At 42.6% G+C, this 18,879-nt stretch overlaps 1 protein-coding gene across 1 annotated transcript in view; it reads left to right on the plus strand.

Moving 5' to 3' along the window:
* The window catches only part of trps1 (trichorhinophalangeal syndrome I), a gene marked incomplete at both ends in the record, with an annotated part of 54,475 nt that overhangs the window by 30,030 nt on the left and 5,566 nt on the right, over positions 1–18,879 (plus strand). The window lies entirely within an intron of this gene.

Genomic DNA, 18,879 nt, shown 5'->3' on the forward strand with positions numbered 1-18,879 from the left:
CATATTTTACTCTCCCTGCTCTGTGTTGCATCAAACTCCCAATTATCCCATCCTGTCCCTCACAGCATTAACAAAAAAAGAAAGAAATAACAGAGACGGCTACTTGAAAGGTATAATCCATCAAAGAAGAATCAGCAAATAAACATATGAGCTACTTTTCTTTCTGGCATGTGTTGATGTGATGCCCTGAGTTTAGTTCCATTCCTATTCTCTGCAATTTGACAATAGCGTGTCCCCGGGGCACCGAGTCAAGACTGTAGTCACATTCAAACCAAATTTCAGAGTGTTTTGGAATTAAAGCAACAAAGTGCACGTCGATAACGTTTTGTTAAACCGCCTGATAGGACGGTCCACCGCAGGGGGCGGGACAACGGAAAACAGATTTGCTTGATAAAGGTTTCTTCTGGCCGCCAGTCGTTCTAGCAGACTGAACTCATCTACATTTAGATTCACCGGGCAATGTGTGTGGTCATCCGTACCTTTGATTTAGAGAGTGTGTGTGTGTGTGTGTGTGTGTGTGTGTGCTTTATTGACCAGCAGATGAAGGCTGTGTGTGTGTGATGAGAAGCAGGCGACCAGATGGACTTATGGGAAATAAAAACCTTTTATTTATTTATACGCTTTGATTAAATGGCATTTGTTTCTGTCTCCTGGTGTGTGTGTGTGTGTGTGTGTGTGTGTGTGTGTGTGTGTGTGTGTGTGTGTGTGTGTGTGTGTGTGTGGAGCTGGGTGGCTGGGTGTGGGCCTTGTATTTAATGACAAATAGAATAGAGGGATCAGAGCAATCAGGTTCGAATGATTACTATGGGAACGAGGGAGAGAGCCTGATAGGGAGGGAGAGGAAGGGAAGGAAGAGAGACAAAGTTAGATTACAGAATCAACTAATTCTTACACAACAGAAATGATTGCTTCTGTTTGTTGTCCTTTTTCCTCTCTTTCATGTCTCCTTTTGTCTATGTTCTTACAGTGACTCTTATTCATGCCAGTATTACTTCCCCGTCCTCTCCTCCTCTCGTTCCTATCAATATACGGTATTTCTCTGCTTCAGTGCTTCTGTAATAATGCCATTAATTAATATTAGCCCTGGATGTTTTTTCTATTTCCTGTTAATACCTATTCACATGAGCTCTGCCTTGTTTATTTTTAAAGCGATCAGAAGCAGGGAATTGACATGGTTGCATAGCATGGTCATTAAGCCACAATTATATTTGTTGTTCATAAAGGTATTATTATGTTTGGGTTAATTGATTATTGGCATTGTCTACAAAACTTTGCCCATTGCAATTTGCCACAGCCCAATGTCCAACTGTCTAAATAATGATCAATTTGCTTTCAACCTTAGAAGAAGAAAATTAATACATTTGAGAACCTGGGGCCGCCAACAATTATTGGTATATTTTTCCATGGAAAAAATCCTAAACAATTATTCAATTATCCTCACTTTAGAGGAGCTGGAACAAAATAATGGTTGTCATTTTTGTTTGATAAAAGACTTGTGGTGGGTTAAGCTTCTGCCAATCACCTCATTGATTGATTGACTAATTGCTTCAGCGCTAACGGTCGTCATTTGTAACCATAACATATGTACAAGTAGCAAGTATTTACTGCAGCGAGGTTCAGTGCATGAAGTGTCAAGTGTGTAGGTCTGCTGAAAGACATTTGTTTGGCCTTCTTATTTAATAGTCAGCGGCTGCTCTTGTGCTTTACAGTGCAGCCTCCAAAGGTCAACACCCATAAATATGTGGTGTATAGTGCATTATTTCCAGGTCGGGAGAACTGAGATGTTTTTTATGCACCGTCCTCATTAGTCCGTCTGGCTGTAACTAAAATGTCTTTTTAGAAAGTGAAAAATCAACTTGTAGAAGTTTAACTCTAATATACATTGCTATTTTGTTTGTGTGTTAAGACACGAGTGATGTATGACACACATTGACACATTGATCTAACAACTGTCAGCAAGGAATTGCAGTGTTATATTTTAGGAAACATGAATTATTCTATGTTTTTGGCTGTATTTTATGTATCATTTCAGAAACATTAGATTGGGTGAGACTACCAGCAAATGCTAGAAAGTTGATGTCAATTTGGCCCTTTTTATAACCTAACAGAAACACAGTGATGATCAAAGTAGAGAAACGGTAAACCACCAAAGAATTAGGTCAGTCAAATGTTTTGTGCGATTGTTAGATGTGGTGTTTTTTGTCCTGGTGGATTTTTCTCATTAAGATAATTTGGGGCTGGATGCTCTTTTAGTAATGCTTTTTCTTGGATGTTAACTCAACTGATTTAGAAATGTGTTCCCCAGAGGGGGGGGGGGGGGGGGGGGGGAGAGAGAGAGAGAGAGAGAGAGAGAGAGAGAGAGAGACTTCATATGGAATGGCTGTAGCTTACAGAGGACGCAGTGTGTGAATGCTCGATGTGTAGCTGTCTACTGTACACCAACTAACAACCTGCATCTTACTTGACACACTCACTTTGGCAAGAGTGTGATCTGTGTGTGTGTGTGTGTGTGCGTGTGTGTGTGTGCTAGAAAGAACTAACGAAAGACGAGGAGTGTCTACATATGTTCCAGCACAGATTCCAACCTCATAAATCACTTCAACTGGTGTTCAACAGTCAATCTCTGTTTCTCTCTCTCTCTCCCCGTAGAAACACGCAGTACTTCCTCTGCCAACGGGGAGATTTGTGTTCTGTGTCTCTGTCGTATAGGATTAGAGAAGAGACAGAGGGAGAGAGAGAGAGGGGGGGAGAGAGGAAGAGAGAGAGATGTTTGCCTTTTTCTTGGCAGCATTTGAGTTTGTGCGCTCTCTTTTGGCCACTTCTTTTCTTCAACATCATCTCGGTACTTCTCCCTTACTCTGCTTGTGTGTGTGTGTGTCTTTATCTGTGCCTGTGTGTCCTGATGTTATCCAGATGTGCAGCTACAGTGGGCTGTAAAACTCAGAGTTATTGTCAAAACACTGTTGCTGTGTGTGTGTGTGTGTGTGTGTGTGTGTGTGTGTGTGTGTGTGTGTGTGTGTGTGTGTGTGTGTGTGTGTGTGTGTGTGTGTGTGTGTGTGTGTGTGTGGTGTGGAGAGAGCGGGCTGGTTAGGGTGGGTGTGTGTTGCTTCCTGTCTTTGTCCTAACACTATTACTAACCTACTGGAGAGCCAACACACGGACACACACTCTTCCAAACACTCCCACGCACACGTCACACACACGGACACACTGCATGATCAAACACAAGAGTGAGTTTTCTGCGGTGTAATTGGCTCCATTCTATATGTACAGGCTCTTTGCTCCATCTGTGTCCAGGGTGTCCAGCTCCTGCTCTATTTGCTCATCTGTGTTGGTAGATTTAAGATAACTGGCAGGGATTTGGAATCAAGCTCATCGTCTTTTGTATCATGGCTTTGTCAGAGAGGGAGGCACAGTATGGGCCAAAAAGGGCTGAGCAATTAACCATTTTTATATCAAAAGCATGATTTGAAAGAGGATCATTTTTTCAGTTCAAATCAACCTAAATTAAGCTATAACTTATCATTAAGTAGTGTAGCAAAATATAGCTACAACCTCATCCACCTGCTTGAATGACATTGTGGTTTATAAGTGTTTAGTCTTCAAAACAATAGTTGTCTGGTTTTTGTGGACAACGTCCGCAAGGAACGCCGCCCAGTATGATCTTTAACTTTCCAATTCAGTGAGTGAGATGCAACAGTGGCGAGTTGTTTTGCACACAAACAAGATCTCCTGGTGTCTATTATAGTCATGCGGCTAGCTAGAAGACCAGCAGCTGCCAAGAGTAAATGAATGGTGTTCAGAACAGTTAGAATCAGCCGTTTTTCTATAAAAAGTGATGAAAAGATGACACCTAAGTGATGCTAAATTCATACCAAGCGTCTTGTTTTCTAACCCGACCTGCCAGATGGTTTGTTGCGCAGAACCACTTGAGAAGGGTTTGGAAAAGGATGAGCACTTAAAATATATATATATATATATATATATATATATATATATATATATATATACTTGGCAGTTGATTGGATGAGCCATCTGCCAAATCAAACTCTTACCGAAGAGGAACAAAAAACACAAAGATTTCTATCAGGAAACGCTTTCAATGCCGTTCTTTGTTCTTCTTTCATCGCAAGTACTTCACACTTCAGATATAACTGATGCTGTTTCTGCATCTACGCCAGTGGTTCTCAAACTCATTTGTCACGGCCCACTTTGGAGGAAGAAAAGTGTTCATGCCCCCCAAAATATTGTAAACAAAAAAAAAAGAAAACTTTTCGTGACTATCTTTTTAAGATTAAAACTAAAGGATCTCCCCCTCACCCCCCACGCCTCACCTGTAATGCCTTCGATCTACGCTAACCTTGTCAGGAGTCGCCATTGCTGTTCAAGATGAACTGTCGCCTTTCTGTGTCGTCTCGCACACACGCCTGAACCACACCCGTATCTGCCATTAGCTCCTCACAGCATGCTGATTGTTCTTTGCTTGGGTTTACTGGACAAAAACATATTACGCGAAGTCCAAAAAGATGGATTCTCGCATGACCTCCTGACATCACGAGAAGGTACATGTGTTGTCCTGCATCTCTCCGTGATGCCTGCTGATCTCTTCCCACACTCAGAAGAAGCCTTTCACTGCCTGCATTTATGTAACGCTCGTAATGACGTAAATCAACGTGGTTTTGGTTTCAGAGTTTTTCTTCTTGTTCTGCTCACTGTCCATCATTCGATACATGTAGGTGGAAATGGAAAGTCTCTGCACTGAACGTAACACCACACATACGCGTGTCAACTGCTGACATTATCGTAAACAGAAGCAGTTCATCTCAATTTAGGTTTGTCGCCTTGAAGGCTGGCGTTTGAGAAGAATGATGAAGTCTTTGCGACACACAGTTGTGGACAATTTACAGGCAGAGCTAATCCGCGAGAGACACTTTGATCATAAGACGCACGTTTAAGTCGAGGAGGTGGAGGCTCTTCATCAACTTCGGCTCCAAATGAAGTTTTGAACCACCAGAGGGAGCAGCGAGCTCTGGCGTCCTGTACAAATAAATAAAACCAATATCCCATGTTTGCAAAAGTGCACACGCTATGTGTGCAGAGAGAGAGAGAGAGAGAGAGAGAGAGAGGAGCTTGGGTGATGCAAGATACAAGCTGTGTCTTTTTCAGCCCTCAACCTTTTTTTTTTACTGATGCAGTCTGTCCATTCCGTGTAGTGATACCAATGAACACGCAGCCCAACTGCCGGCAGTAAAAAAGACACCTTTTTTTGGGGTGTCATTACATTTGAGATTACCTCGTCTGTCTGTGCTGTACTTCCGAGCCGCAGCTGCTGCTGTAAATGACCGGCATCTCTCCTCCTCTCCCTTCTGTTTACCCCTCTCCAACCTGAAGTGTCTCTATTGTTTTTATTTGTTTCCTCGCTGTGACGAGATGAGAGAAACGATACAGCCGGAGATGAAATAATGAAAGGAGAGAAATAATGAAATAAGACTCCGACCAGAAGCGTATGAACGTCACCGCGTCTTCCTCTCGATCGCCCTCATCTTCCTCATACATCCCTCTCTCCCGTTTTCTTTATTCATCTCAGTAATGACTTGGTGCTAACTATCACTTTGAAGGTCTTGGTATTTGCAAGATGTAGGTGTTTTTTAGCGTGTGTGTGTGTGTGTGTGTGTGTGTGTGTGTGTGTGTGTGTGTGTGTGTGTGTGTGTGTGTGTGTGTGTGTGTGTGTGTGTGTGTGTGTGTGTCTTATTATCAAGAGTGTCACAGTGTGAGGAGAATAAGTCAGCCTTTGGGCTGTATCCGGATGAATGATGAGTGTGTGTGTGTGTGTGTGTGTGTGTGTGTGTGTGTGTGTGTGTGTGTGTGTGTGTGTGTGTGTGTGTGTGTGTGTGTGTGTGTGAGATACCAAGCTGTTAGTATAACATCTTGTTCACTAGCAGTGATTTGTTCACTCTTTTTCCCTGTTTCTCTTTCTCAGTTTCCCTCTTGTTCTCTCTTTCTGTTTCTTTCTCAAGCAGATTGCTTTCTGCAGGGGTGGTAGAGAGGATGAGATAGACAGAGAGAAGAATTGAGATGCCTTGTCCTTGAGTGACCCAGTTCCATTTCTCACCGAAAATGAAAAAGTCTGCTGTTTCTATTATAAGGATTTTTACCTTCCGCCAAGGAGATTATGGTTTTTTATGGGCTTTTTTGTTGTTGTTTGTCTGCAGGATTACTGAGAAAAAAAAACTGCATGCCTGATTTTCATGAAACTTGGTGGAAGTGTGTAGCATGGGCCAAGGAAGAACCAATTTCATTTTGGAGCGGACTGGACTTGGCTGAGGTTTGCACTTTCCGAGTGCCCCTCTAGTTGTTATTGGTTCTTTGAATTTAATACATTTTGCTCGTTTTTTTTTTAGTTCTTGCCCTCTTTGAACAGTCCGAGTGTGTCTTGGTGCTTGAGATCAAACCAGGATATTGACTTCAATAATGATCACTAGCAGACGAGCAATTATGTAAGTCGCGCAAGAAAAAGTACTTGACTGTAGCTTTAGCACACGGCCTGTGGAGGCGTCGGAGCAGAGCGAGATTCTAGGCCAGGTTTTTAAAAACCTGTTGATGGATCTGACCGTTTGGCCGGGGCCGTGTGCCATGTGTGATAAGACACTTCTTGTGATGTCCAATTACGGCCTCTGATAAAGTGCTAGCCAGTGTTTGAAGCGAGATATGACACTTTGGTGTTTATCCTGTTCTCTCAGTGGATGCAGGGACTGTGGGAAGCACAATGGGGGAAACTGGTGATATTCCCTAAGCAACCATTTATTTCTCTCTGATAACATGAGGGTTATCATACATGCTGCTGTCTGGAGCAAATGGAACAAAGATGAGACATTGATTACACGCACGCTCACACTCCTTGGAGGGCAGCTGATCTATGTCTTGACAGCTAGAGCATGGGCATCGTGTGTGTGTGTGTGTGTGTGTGTGTGTGTGTGTGTGTGTGTGTGTGTGTGTGTGTGTGTGTGTGTGTGTGTGTGTGTGTGTGTGTGTGTGTGACATATTGATGTGTTAAGCTCTAACTCCACCCTGAGGGCCTGTCAAGGTGGAAAATGTGAAATGGGCCCCGGGCCGCGCCACTTAGCATCGCTGGAGCCTCAGTGGTGACAAAGACCAAGTGCACACAAAGCAGGCGAACTACACTCAGTGATTACGTTAATATATAAGTGAACTCTGAAATATACACACACACACTGGTACAGATGTCTGCAACACATACATGAAAGAAAATTGTCATGGTACACCTTCACGCAACTGCAAAGACTGTGGCTCCAAATGGAATCACCAAGGCAACATGGCAGCGCCAGAATCGGAAAAATAAAAAGAATTAAAGGATCTGTCGGCTGCTTTTCAGTGTCAAATACACTGGCAACGTTAGTTTGATAACCAACTGATGAACACTACTGCTTTCATCCCCAAATAGAAATGGATGTGAAATGGAATGGGGTTGTCTGTTAACTTCCAAAATACATTTAAAATGACACACACAGTATGTGAGCAATCATACATCAGCATCCCCTGTGTCACACACACACACATGCAGCAAGGTTGTGAACATTTCCAGAGTCTGTCCGTCTCTCAGTTACAAGTGTCACCAGCTCTAAGTCTCTCCCCATAAATAGTAATGTATAGCCTTACTGAACATATTTCATGCACATGTTGCTATCTCACACCCCCACACACCAGTTCCACAGTAATGATGGTTAAAGGTTGCAGCATTGCATTAATTTCAGGCACCCTTTATAACTGGCAGTGGTGCTCTTGATGTGAATTGTTTCCACTACGGAGTGAGAAACTTTAGGTACATGGAAATGGAGCCATCAGAAGACAGACACAGTGAGGAAGATGTCTGAATTGAAGATGTTGTTTGTTTTTATCATGCTCCAATCAGTTTCAAAATATTGCCATATCCCCATCATCATTTTTTTTACACTCATTTAAAGCCGAAGCTTGTTTTTGCTCTTATTATGCTGCGGAAGTGTTGTCCATTTGTTTTGCTAAGCGTCCGTATGGCCTCTGCATGTTGATGAGTGGCCTTAATGAGCTGCCTAGCCTTATCATTTGTCCTTTTGGCTTCAATTTCATGGAGCACCTTGAAGATGTGAACTGCTCACTGGGCTTTGGAGGAGAACAGTGTTGCTATTTTTCACGAATTGTCATTATTTTTACACCATTAGATACCAATTTAAAGTTTAGTGTTCTCAATTTAATGACTGAACAATATTATTAACAATGTAGACAGAAGTGCAACTGGTTTGTTTTTAAAGATGTTTGTTGGTGGCTAAAAAACAGTTTACAGTGAATTCCAATAATGCTCCACTTTTATTTCTGTGTGTGTGTGTGTGTGTGTGTGTGTGTGTGTGTGTGTGTGTGTGTGTGTGTTTCTGTGCCTTGTGTTCCCCAGCGTTTTCCTCTGCTCAGTGTTCACCTTGACCTCTCCTGCCCACTCATTGTTGCTCGTTTCCCAGTACCATGACCTCTGACCTCTGACATTAACAGGAACACACACGCTCACACACATACACTTATGCTTACTTACATCAGGAGAAAATACACAATTTACCACCATCTGACTGAGGCAAAGAAAGATGTGCCACTTCACCAAAGATATTGAATCCTTCATATCTCTCTCTCTCTCTCTCTCTCTCTCTCTCTCTCTCTCTCTCTCTCTCTCTCTCTCTCTCTCTCTCTCTCTGCACTAGTGTAATACAATACTTGTATTGACAGCACACAGAGAAACTGACAGGCAGGTTGCTTGGTCGGTGAATAGGCAGACAAAGTGGTTTGTGAATGGAAAAGTACAGACAATATTTCACTCTGCTTTGTAGCGAAATAAATTAAACTCTATCAAGAAGAGCTTCTTTTCGGACCCCTGTGGAATTTTAAATATTAAAAACGTCAGTGATGTTGTGCACGAAAATTCCCTTCTGTACTTGTAGGTTCACCAGTCTTTCCTTTTAATCTCTTCACCTCCTCTTCTCCACTCACAACTCATCTCTACTAGGGCTAATTATGAAGGGAAAGTCATTTGGCAATGCTGTGTGTGTGTGTGTGTGTGTGTGTGTGTGTGTGTGTGTGTCGCGTGGTATGTGTGAGGTCATTTTGAGTTGCAATACTCCAAAGTTCCATCTATTATGCAGTTTGGTTTGAACACTCCTCAGTCCTCCTTTTCTTGTTCATCTTTCCGTCATTCTTTTTCACTTGTTTTTCTTCTTTCTCTCCCCGAGGAGGGAAGTCGTTCCTGTCCAAGGTCGTTTGGCAATTAAGATGTATTGCCACCGTGTGCCCATTAGTGCACATCCTTACCTTGTTTGGATCAAAAACAATAGCAAACATTGAGCGACGCAGCTGTTACCATAAATCCAAAATGGAATTTAGACAACAGGTTGTTTTCATGTCAGTGTTAACAGAGAGAAATGTGTTTGTGCACGTTTGTGTCCTTTCTGATTTTGGTTTAAACTTTTTACCGACCGCAGTTTATTGCCTGTCAGGTCGGCTTACAGCATGCAAGGTTCATTGTCTTACTTATGAATGTGCACATCACATCTCTTCCTCTCCGTTGAGCACAGGTCTGTTTCCCAGATGGCAGTTCAGCAGTTCAACTCCAATAATTAGCAAATCAAACAAAACAAAGAGAGTGGAGCGTCTTTCTGAGAAGTATTCTCATTCAAACATAAGTGATAAGTGATCCAGACACCTCTGCGTGCACAGCGAAAAAACAGAACCCCGGTCATTACTGAGCTCCATGACAAGTACTTTGTGTTGTTTGAATTATACATTCAAGAAATTGGAAATGCAGAATTGGCTATAATTCATACAGGAAGTCCTCAGGCCATTATTCAACCATTTATACATTGTTGTTTTAAATATACCGTATGTATTCACATAAACCTCAGTCATTATCCTGTTATTACAGGATCACAAGTGGGAGTGGGGTTTTAATTATTAATGACAAACCTCGCAGCCTCAGCTGCTGTGACTCTAAGCGCACAACAACCATTTTGCAAAATCCCTCTTAGTAAATGTTGCTATGGCTGTGACATATGAGCATGACATGTGGAGCTCTTGGTCAGAAAACAGCCACCTAAACGTCCTCCTTTGTTTTGATTCAGAGCAGTGACTTGAGATTGTAGTTGTAATCGTTCATTGATAGATGAGCATTAGGAAGAAATATGTATCTAGATCTCTAATCTGTCAGGAGAAAATGCATCAACTTAAGTTGGAGGTAGATAAGAGATAAAAATATGTCCCTACTTAGTGAGGAAACAGTAATAAAGCCCTCGACCATTCATACATTCTCATTAAAAGGGCATCTGTTTAAATGGCACAGTTTAGTGTTTTAGGTAAGCCGGTGGGCTCGCTGTTCGGCAGTGTGGATTTCAACAGTACCTGAAGGGGTCATGTGGGTCTGTCTTATGTGGGAATCAGCCCGCTGAACTATTCTCAGAAAAACAATAAAATAGAGTCTAAGACTGTTAATAAGTCCCTTAATACCAGTGAATAAGACTACAGGTATTAAGGATGCACATTATCCTTACTCTTTGTATGCCCCCTCTCCCTGTGGACAGTGGGGTGAGTTAAGAATTCTGTGTGTGTGTGTGTGTGTGTGTGTGTGTGTGTGTGTGTGTGTGTGTGTGTGTGTGTGTGTGTGTGTGTGTGTGTGTTGACCTGCAAGGGCCTTCCCATAAAGACACACACATATCATTGCCCCTCTCGAGCCTCTCTTACTCACTCGTATACATTCCCTTTCACACACAAACACACACTACCTCTGACATGCTGCTCTACTGGTCAGTGTGAAGTGGGTCACTGCTCTCCAGACAGAAATATATATTTATTTGTTTAAGTGCTCTTGCAGTCTGCTGTCCTTTTCACATAGTGTTATCGAAGAAGTCTTGCATCTTCAGGTCCAATATATGAACTTATGATAAGAAAAGCAAGGAGCTCTGATGCTTTGCCCTCTGTTTCTCATTCCCCTCAGTGAGGTACATGCTCTATCACGGCACAAAGAGAGTCCAAGGTTGAATCAGGAAGACTTCTATTCCAGAGAGAAGCTTTCTTGTCAAAATGATATGTTTCAGCTCTATAGAATCAGCTGCTTGATAAACACACACAGAAAACAGCATTACAGCGCACACACACACAACCATAGTCTCCAGGTCCATGGACTTTAAGTATGAATGCATTGAGGCTGTTTATCAAAATTAGCTTAACGTGGAACGATTTCCTTTTTTCTCTGTTTGCTAATGTGCTTTTTTCTCTCTCTCTCTCTCTCTCTCTCTCTCTCTCTCTCTCTCTCTCTCTCTCTCTCTCTCTGTCTGTCTTTCTCACAGTTCACTGGTTATCAGCTTTTACCCAGAACACACATTTGTATAGTCGATCGTTTATCAAAATGTAATGAATGAAAAACGGATTTTACATGAGTGCGTCCCAGTCTGTGTTTGTGCGCAAAGTTGTGCACTTTTCCTGCACAGAAAGAGACTCTCCGTGCTCTGCAACAAAAGGTAGCAACTACTGTATGCACTGAACACAGAGGGGGTTGAAAAGACCATGGCCGAGGGAGGAAAAAGGGCCGGAAAGGAGTGATAGCTGAGTGAAAGGCTGAAAGAATGAAAGGAGGTTGAAAGGAGCAAAATGGGCCACACACTGTGGCCCACATCTGTGTGTGTGTGTGTGTGTGTGTGTGTGTATGTGTGTGTGCATGTGCATGCGCAATAGAGAGGGAGAGAGAGGGGGGTAAGACATTGACCTCACTCTCCTTTTGTGCGAAGTATCGATGTGTGTGCGTGTTACAGTGATGTCATCTTGTTCCGGTTTTCCTGATGTTTTTCTTTAGACGCTCAGCTGACACTCTTGTTTCTTTCGTCACTCTTTACGCACACACACACAAACACACATAGGCATCCCGGATGATGTGGCTTCTGCTGTCTTCGGCTCCCTGATCCAGCCCCTCCGCTGTGCAGAGACTATCTCTGCTTTTTATTTTCATGGAGCAGTTACATCTGTATACTTGCAATATTCTCATTGCTGTTATCACAACCCAGCACATAACGCACTTATCAAGTTTCAATTTCAACTTTAGTTTGTCCCAGTGGGCAATTGATTGTGCAGCAGCTATGAGAAGCAACGTGTATGACCGTGAAATACTAAGAGGCCTAACAACCGGCAGTCGCCAATACAAGGTGCTGATACAGAGGTACAGGCCAGCATAACACACATTACCATTGTCATCATTACCAGCGCGTCCACGACCATCAACACCGATCAATGACAGGCAATCATCACTTTCCTCCTGCTTATAGCATCACGTAGAGGCCAAAGGCAGGAGTCGTTACACCTGATTATGCTGGCAGAAGAGTTTGTGAGGATGCGGCTTGTATGGCTGGGTGATTCACGACTTATTGATGCTTTCATATAGCGAGGTGACGGGTGTTAATACAAACGATCATTTACGTTTACCCTGACCCTCTTTGGTTCTGTACCCAGAGAGCTATATCCGTTTAAAGTAAACCTTCGAGGGTCAGTTCTGGCTTCAAACTCCACTGCATCGTCATAGTCTATGTGTTGTTATTTATGCGTCATACGCTCGCCAGTGTTGTTGCAGCGGATGACTACAAATCCAGCGTCTTATTAACGCAGGACAGGAATCTTCCAGCTCCTCTGCTGCTCTGCTGCCGCTCACTCTGTACAGCTATTGTCTCAGGACAGATTTTATTCGGCGAGCCTGGCTCCCAACCGCCAGCCTCGGTTGTCTGAGCGGTCCCATTACAACAATGAAGGTTTTTTTTTCTTTTTGTCCAGAAATTAGATTTTCTTGAAGTTCTGTCACCGCGGCCTCTAAAGAGGGAAGAGGGGAGGGGGGGTGAGATACTGCTGAATGTGCTGCACTGATATCGCTGTGCTGGGAGCGTGAGGGCTGCCGGAGCAGCCTGTTAGAGACGAGCTGCGTGCGGAGGGCCAGTCGCACGCTGAGCTGAAGGTCATGCTCAGTGTGATCGGCCAGGAGGTGCTATGTTAGGACACAGACTGGCCATTTTCCATCCAGCAACAGTTTCCTCTCTGCCAAGTGTCTTTCAAGCTTTTGTGGAAAATACATACGACATTTTGATATTGTGTTGATGTACTGCGACAGAACTTTATTATTGAGAGATCAGTGTTGCGACTCTAAATGCTTTGAAACGCCGCCGTTCTTTTTTAGTATGATTGGCTGATAGTGTGATTGAAGGGTTAATAGGCACCACTTTTGTAGTATTTCATGTGTGGGAGTGTTTAGAGGGTTAAGTTTAATTACAGTTCAGAGAGAAGAACCACACCACCGCCTATTATGTTATCATTATCCTTTTTAAAATGTCTGTGGATTCCTGGAGGGCTAAATAGTCATTTGGTCACACCCCTTCACAAAGTTACCGGTTTTTGGGTTTGCTGCTGAACTAGTTTCTCCCCACCTCACTGATAATGTCATCTGGGTAGATAATCAGCAGGAAATACAGCCTCTGTTACACGTCGGAGTTGGGCTGCGGCCAATATGCAAAACTGAAAAGCAAGGCAGTTAGCTTCAAGTAAAGCAGAGACATTCAGTTCACGTTGTATCTTTTTTCCAAAATCACAGATTGTCTGTAGTGAATCGTTCTCCTCCATGTTGACTTTAATAGATTTGACCTTTACTGCCTGTTTCTGTGCCATTTGTACCTCTGCTACTCACACCATGTTATATGCAGGCTTATTATTATTTTCATAATCTGTTAGTTAGTTTTGTTTTGTTACTATGGTGAATAAGAATAAATTAGCAGAATAAATGCAGAATCCTCTCCACTCGAACCCAATTATTCTATTAGGGGAGACAATTTGAATGCACACAGTAGCCTGAGAGTAAACCACACAGATGGACTTCTGCAGCCATATGCGTAACACGTACATAGACCTAACGTGTACACACACACACACACACACACAGTTGTTTGTTGGTAGCACCTATAAGGGGTGGAGGTGGTCTCCGTTAGATTGCTTCCAGATGCTTCTCAGTGTAGGAGTGTGTGTCTGTGTGTGCGTGTGAGTTGGGAGGATTAAATTGGTGAATCTTTATCTGACACCATCCCTGTGCACAGGGTCTATTTCTTCTTTTTCATGAGTGTGTGTGTGTGTGAGAGCGAGTGGCTGATCCAGTGTATAGGATATTGGATTTGGCAGTATAGAATTTAGTTAATTCCTCCAGCTAGTCTTCTAGCGTGATTAAATAATCGCTGATTTAATGCAAGGCAGTGCGTCGATCAATGTAAGTGTGTGTGTCTCTGCGTGTGTGCGTTTAAAGCAGGGCCGACTTACTCTTTAAGTGAATTAAATGTAATTTCATTTTGAAATACTTTGTTTTTCGAAAGCCCTCTTTTGGAATTAATTTTAGACTGCAGGGCGCCTCAGTCTATTTCTTTTTGCTCTTTCTCACGTTCTCTCTCTCTCTCTCTCTCTCTCTCTCTCCAGTTACTGCTGTACGCATCTCTCTCATTTTTGTCACACAACGCCAAGGTTAACAGCACCTTAATGTTTTGATGCGTTAAGTTCGCTTTCACCGTACACGGTGTGCAAAATGAAAAATCTGCGTGTTTTGTTGCAAACTGAGTGCATCCTTAGAAAAATGTGACCCTACTTGTGGAAAGGCAAACAATGGGACTTCCACTTGTGAGGTCAACACACATTACTGGGAAATGCCATCTTGCTTGGTATGTCCTCAACCGATTTGAATACGCTGTGAGATAAAAGATAAAGTTATTTTTTTTAATGGATATGAAGCATTTTTTAAACATGGCTGCTCTTGTGTAGGCCACCAGCATGCCGAGCCAGATTATTTTAAGTGAAGCTATTCCACCACTGCTTGAAGATGCCACCGCACATCAGTTGCAGATGGACGCTAAAGTGAATGCGAGTGACTCTCGCTACAGAACCTAAACCAGTGAATGCTTATCTGTTTCGGCCAGCTCCTCCATTAGGATCTGAAAGACCATGCAGTGTAAACAGTTTGTATAACATCTGTAAATTTATGGCTTCAGGAGACTCTCAGAGTGGACTCAAAGCCACAGCTGAAGGGTTCAGCTACTGTGTGGTTAGACCATCTGTTTTGATGTTGAATAAAAATCTGATTCTCCAGAATGAAGTTATAATTTATTAGTACTTTTTATGAAGTAGAGTCAAGAAAAAGTCACTGAGAAAAAGCTCATAACTTCTGTTTGAATTTAAAGGATAGCAATCACTTTAACCCATGTCATGGAAAGTTGGCGTAGCAGTGTGAACCCATAAAAGTCTAAAAACAAAGCGTTTGAGCTGTTCACAGACACGGAAGGGAGGAATACAAACATGTAATGTAAAATGTAGCCTATTTTCCCAAAGTGCATATTCACCCCCACCCAAACAAAACAACAGTCGGGTCATGGAGCCTCTTTTATGCATTCTTGCATGAAATCTACTGCCACGAGGGAAAAAAGGCTCTACGTTAAAGCAGTTTGTGCGTTACAGCTGATTGTGAACATTATTAAACCAATAAATGCTGTTTAATGTGCAGCCTGCCACTGAGTAGATTGTATTCTTATTGTCTGCGGCCTTTTCATGAGCATTTTGGGACAAAGAAAACGGCCAATATTGTCAACTTGTCAGTGTTGTATTATGATGTACACCCACTGTTTATACTGCTCTTTTCAGCAGGAGATTGAACTGTGTGATGTCTTTTATCTACGTATTTGAGGACACAGGAATAGGGACATTCCAGATGAGTGTGTTTTTATTAATAAGATTCAAAATGGACACCTGGCCTGGGGATAATAGCAGTGTTTACATTGGTTTCTTAAATACACTTCCTTCTTAAGAAACCTCACGTTGTATCTCAACATCAAGCTTAAAGTTTGTTTGTTGGCTAGATTAGGAGGAAGTTGAGAAAGACTTTAATTTCCTGACTAACGAATGCATTTCTGTTAGTCTGTGTGCCTGTGCGTGTGTGTGTGTGTTTTTGTCAGAGGGCGTTGTTGGTGGTGCTAATTGGACGGTATCATAGGCCGCAGATAAATAGATGTTATTAAGTCCCCAAACTCTAATTACCTGCAGCCCTCCTCCTGTAGGCTGAGGTGAGTGGGAGAGGCTAGGTATCAGTAATCCATCAGAAAGAACATGCACTCACATGCACACACCATGCTGCTATACACCAATACACACATGCATAGTTTTGAAGTCACAAAAAGATGTACTCCCACTTACAGCAAACCCATGTTTAAGTCTGGAAGTACAGAGCCGAGTGTGTGCACACATGTGAACTTGCACATTTCCACACATGTCAAGCCAACCAGCTGATGATTGAAAAGGAAGTTAAAGATCATGACGCGTGTGTGTGTGTGTGTGTGTGTGTGTGTGTGTGTGTGTGTGTGTGTGCGCGCGTGCATGTGTGTTTGTGTGTGCGTGTTCAGGAAGGTGGTGGGTGTTATTTCTGTACTTTCCTGTGTAATTGACACTTGAACCTCACTCTCCTACCGCCACACAGATGCACACAAACTTTGCTATCCTTGTACCGTGGTTTTTGAAGTAGCCAAGATACACCCAACCACACACGTGAGCACACACACACACACACACACACACACACACACACACACACACACACACACACTTCTTGGATTGCAGTCTCTCCTCCAAATCTTGCTTGCTTTCATTAGCCAGGGGAAGCAAATATTTGCAGGTGTGTGCATGTGCGTGTGGCGATGAGGGGCAGCTGTGGGGCCATATGTGAGTGATTTGGGTGCTCGGAGGGAAACTGAATTCTGATGACAGATGCACTGTTTGGCTTGCAACACTAGACACACACACACAGACACAGGAAACGTACATCAATCAATCACCTGGCTCTGTCTCTCTACATGTGGTGACCGTATGTTCTGTGCAACATACACACATAGGCAGGCGCACACACACACACACACACACAGCAGAGGATGTAAGTGTTTTGCTGTCTGATGTCAGATGGATGAAAACACATGAACCTTAAAAACTCTAATATTAGTTTAGGTGTTTATTACAAAACAACATTATTGGAAACAGGATGCTCTATTGTACACATTTTAATAGTGAGAGGCTAAGTTTTCAGAGTATAAATAAACACATCTCTGTTCAAAGATTTGATATAAAAGGAACACCAATCTAAAAGTTTGATGTTGTTGCTCAATTCCAAACAGTATGAAGGATGTCGTCGTAAATGTCTGTTTATGAGCTAAAATTATAGCAAGGAAACAAAAAGGAGCTATTAAACCACTTTTTATTGCCAATAGAATTTGATCTCTAATCCTTCAGCACTGTCTTGTACAGATGTTTAGTCAGTTCCTGAGCCGTTGCTATTTTGATTTTAACGTTCATTTCTTTACTTCCTTGTGCACGAAGCAGCAAACAGAGCTTTGGATAAATATTCCATTTGACATTGGCTTTTATATTTAAAAGTTGTGTGAACTCTCCTACACCACAACATAAGATTAGCATTTGACAATTTCCATAGTTGCCATGCTTGCATGAGTATTTATTTATTAAACGTATATTGCTCAGGCTATATATAAATAAGCACATGTCTCTGTGTCGTGCACTTCCAGAGAAATGTAAATTGGTTAATGGTGCTGTGTTCCTTGCAGTACATCAGATTGCAAAAACACTAAACTGAACAGTGCTGTGTCCACTGGGCTCTTTTGCTTTTAGGTGGAGGCCGGAAACAGATGCTCAATGCAAGTGCTGCTAGTGGCTCCATCTGTAGCTCTGAGACTACAGACAGCCTGATTGAAGTGCGGCGCACTTTTGTGAAAAGTTGAAATGTTTTTAACTTATAGCGCTGGGTGCTCTGAGCCCCAGAAAAAGCTCTCAGCTCTGTCATGAACATAAAACAACAAGAAACCAGCGCTGAAAGGAGAAGGTCCCAGTGGATGTAAAGTCCACGATGGAGGAAGAGAGACAGAAACAGATTGGGATAAAAGTGACAATACAAGAAAGAGAGAGGGGGGAATATGGCAGACACGCTGGCAGGAGGCGGATTTTAAAAGACCATGCCCATGTGGCCATAGACACGTACAGTACGCAGACGTTCACTACAACAACCGTCGAGAGCTTACCAATGCATCACAACCAGAGACAGAGATGCACATCACACATACAGTAGGTCAGTGAAGGAACAACACAATGACATGCGGGGGTTTTCTTTTCTACTGCTATTTAAATCAGCACTAAAACCAACTCTAAAACTAAACTATAATTTCGAGGAGATGAGAAAATGAAGATTGGATGGGCAACAATGCAAAAAGAAATGCACAAAAAAAGAATTAAATAATTACAGCAGAGAGCAAGAATTGGTGGGATAGACAAACAGACAAGAGTCACGGAGGAGAAAGATGAGGTGTGCTGTCTTCGCAGGGTCATAAAGGTGGTGCATGGGGCCAGAGACTTAATGGGATGGAGAAACGTTGTGATTGGCTCATTACTGTGATGGAGCACGTTGCCACGACAATTGGCCTTTTCACCCTCCCCTCACACACCCCCACCCTTCTTCCTTGCACACACTACTTTTTTATGCACCACTGCTCTCTCTGTGTGTGTGTGTGTGTGCGCCTGTGTGTGTGCGCGTGTGTGCGTGTGCACACACGCTCGCTCACTCTCTAAAACAGTAAAAGTCAAATATGCGCTTAAACAAGCTTCAAGGTGAAAGTCTCTGTTGAGTAGTACTTGAACAGCCACATACTTAACACACACACACAGGGTATTCAACGCATTCAACTATATCATTTTCTTTCCATTGAAGTATATTGTGTTGTTTTTATTAACCTTGTTCCATACAGA

Source organism: Taurulus bubalis, assembly GCF_910589615.1.
Source record: "Taurulus bubalis genome assembly, chromosome: 16".
NCBI lineage: Eukaryota > Metazoa > Chordata > Actinopteri > Perciformes > Cottidae > Taurulus > Taurulus bubalis.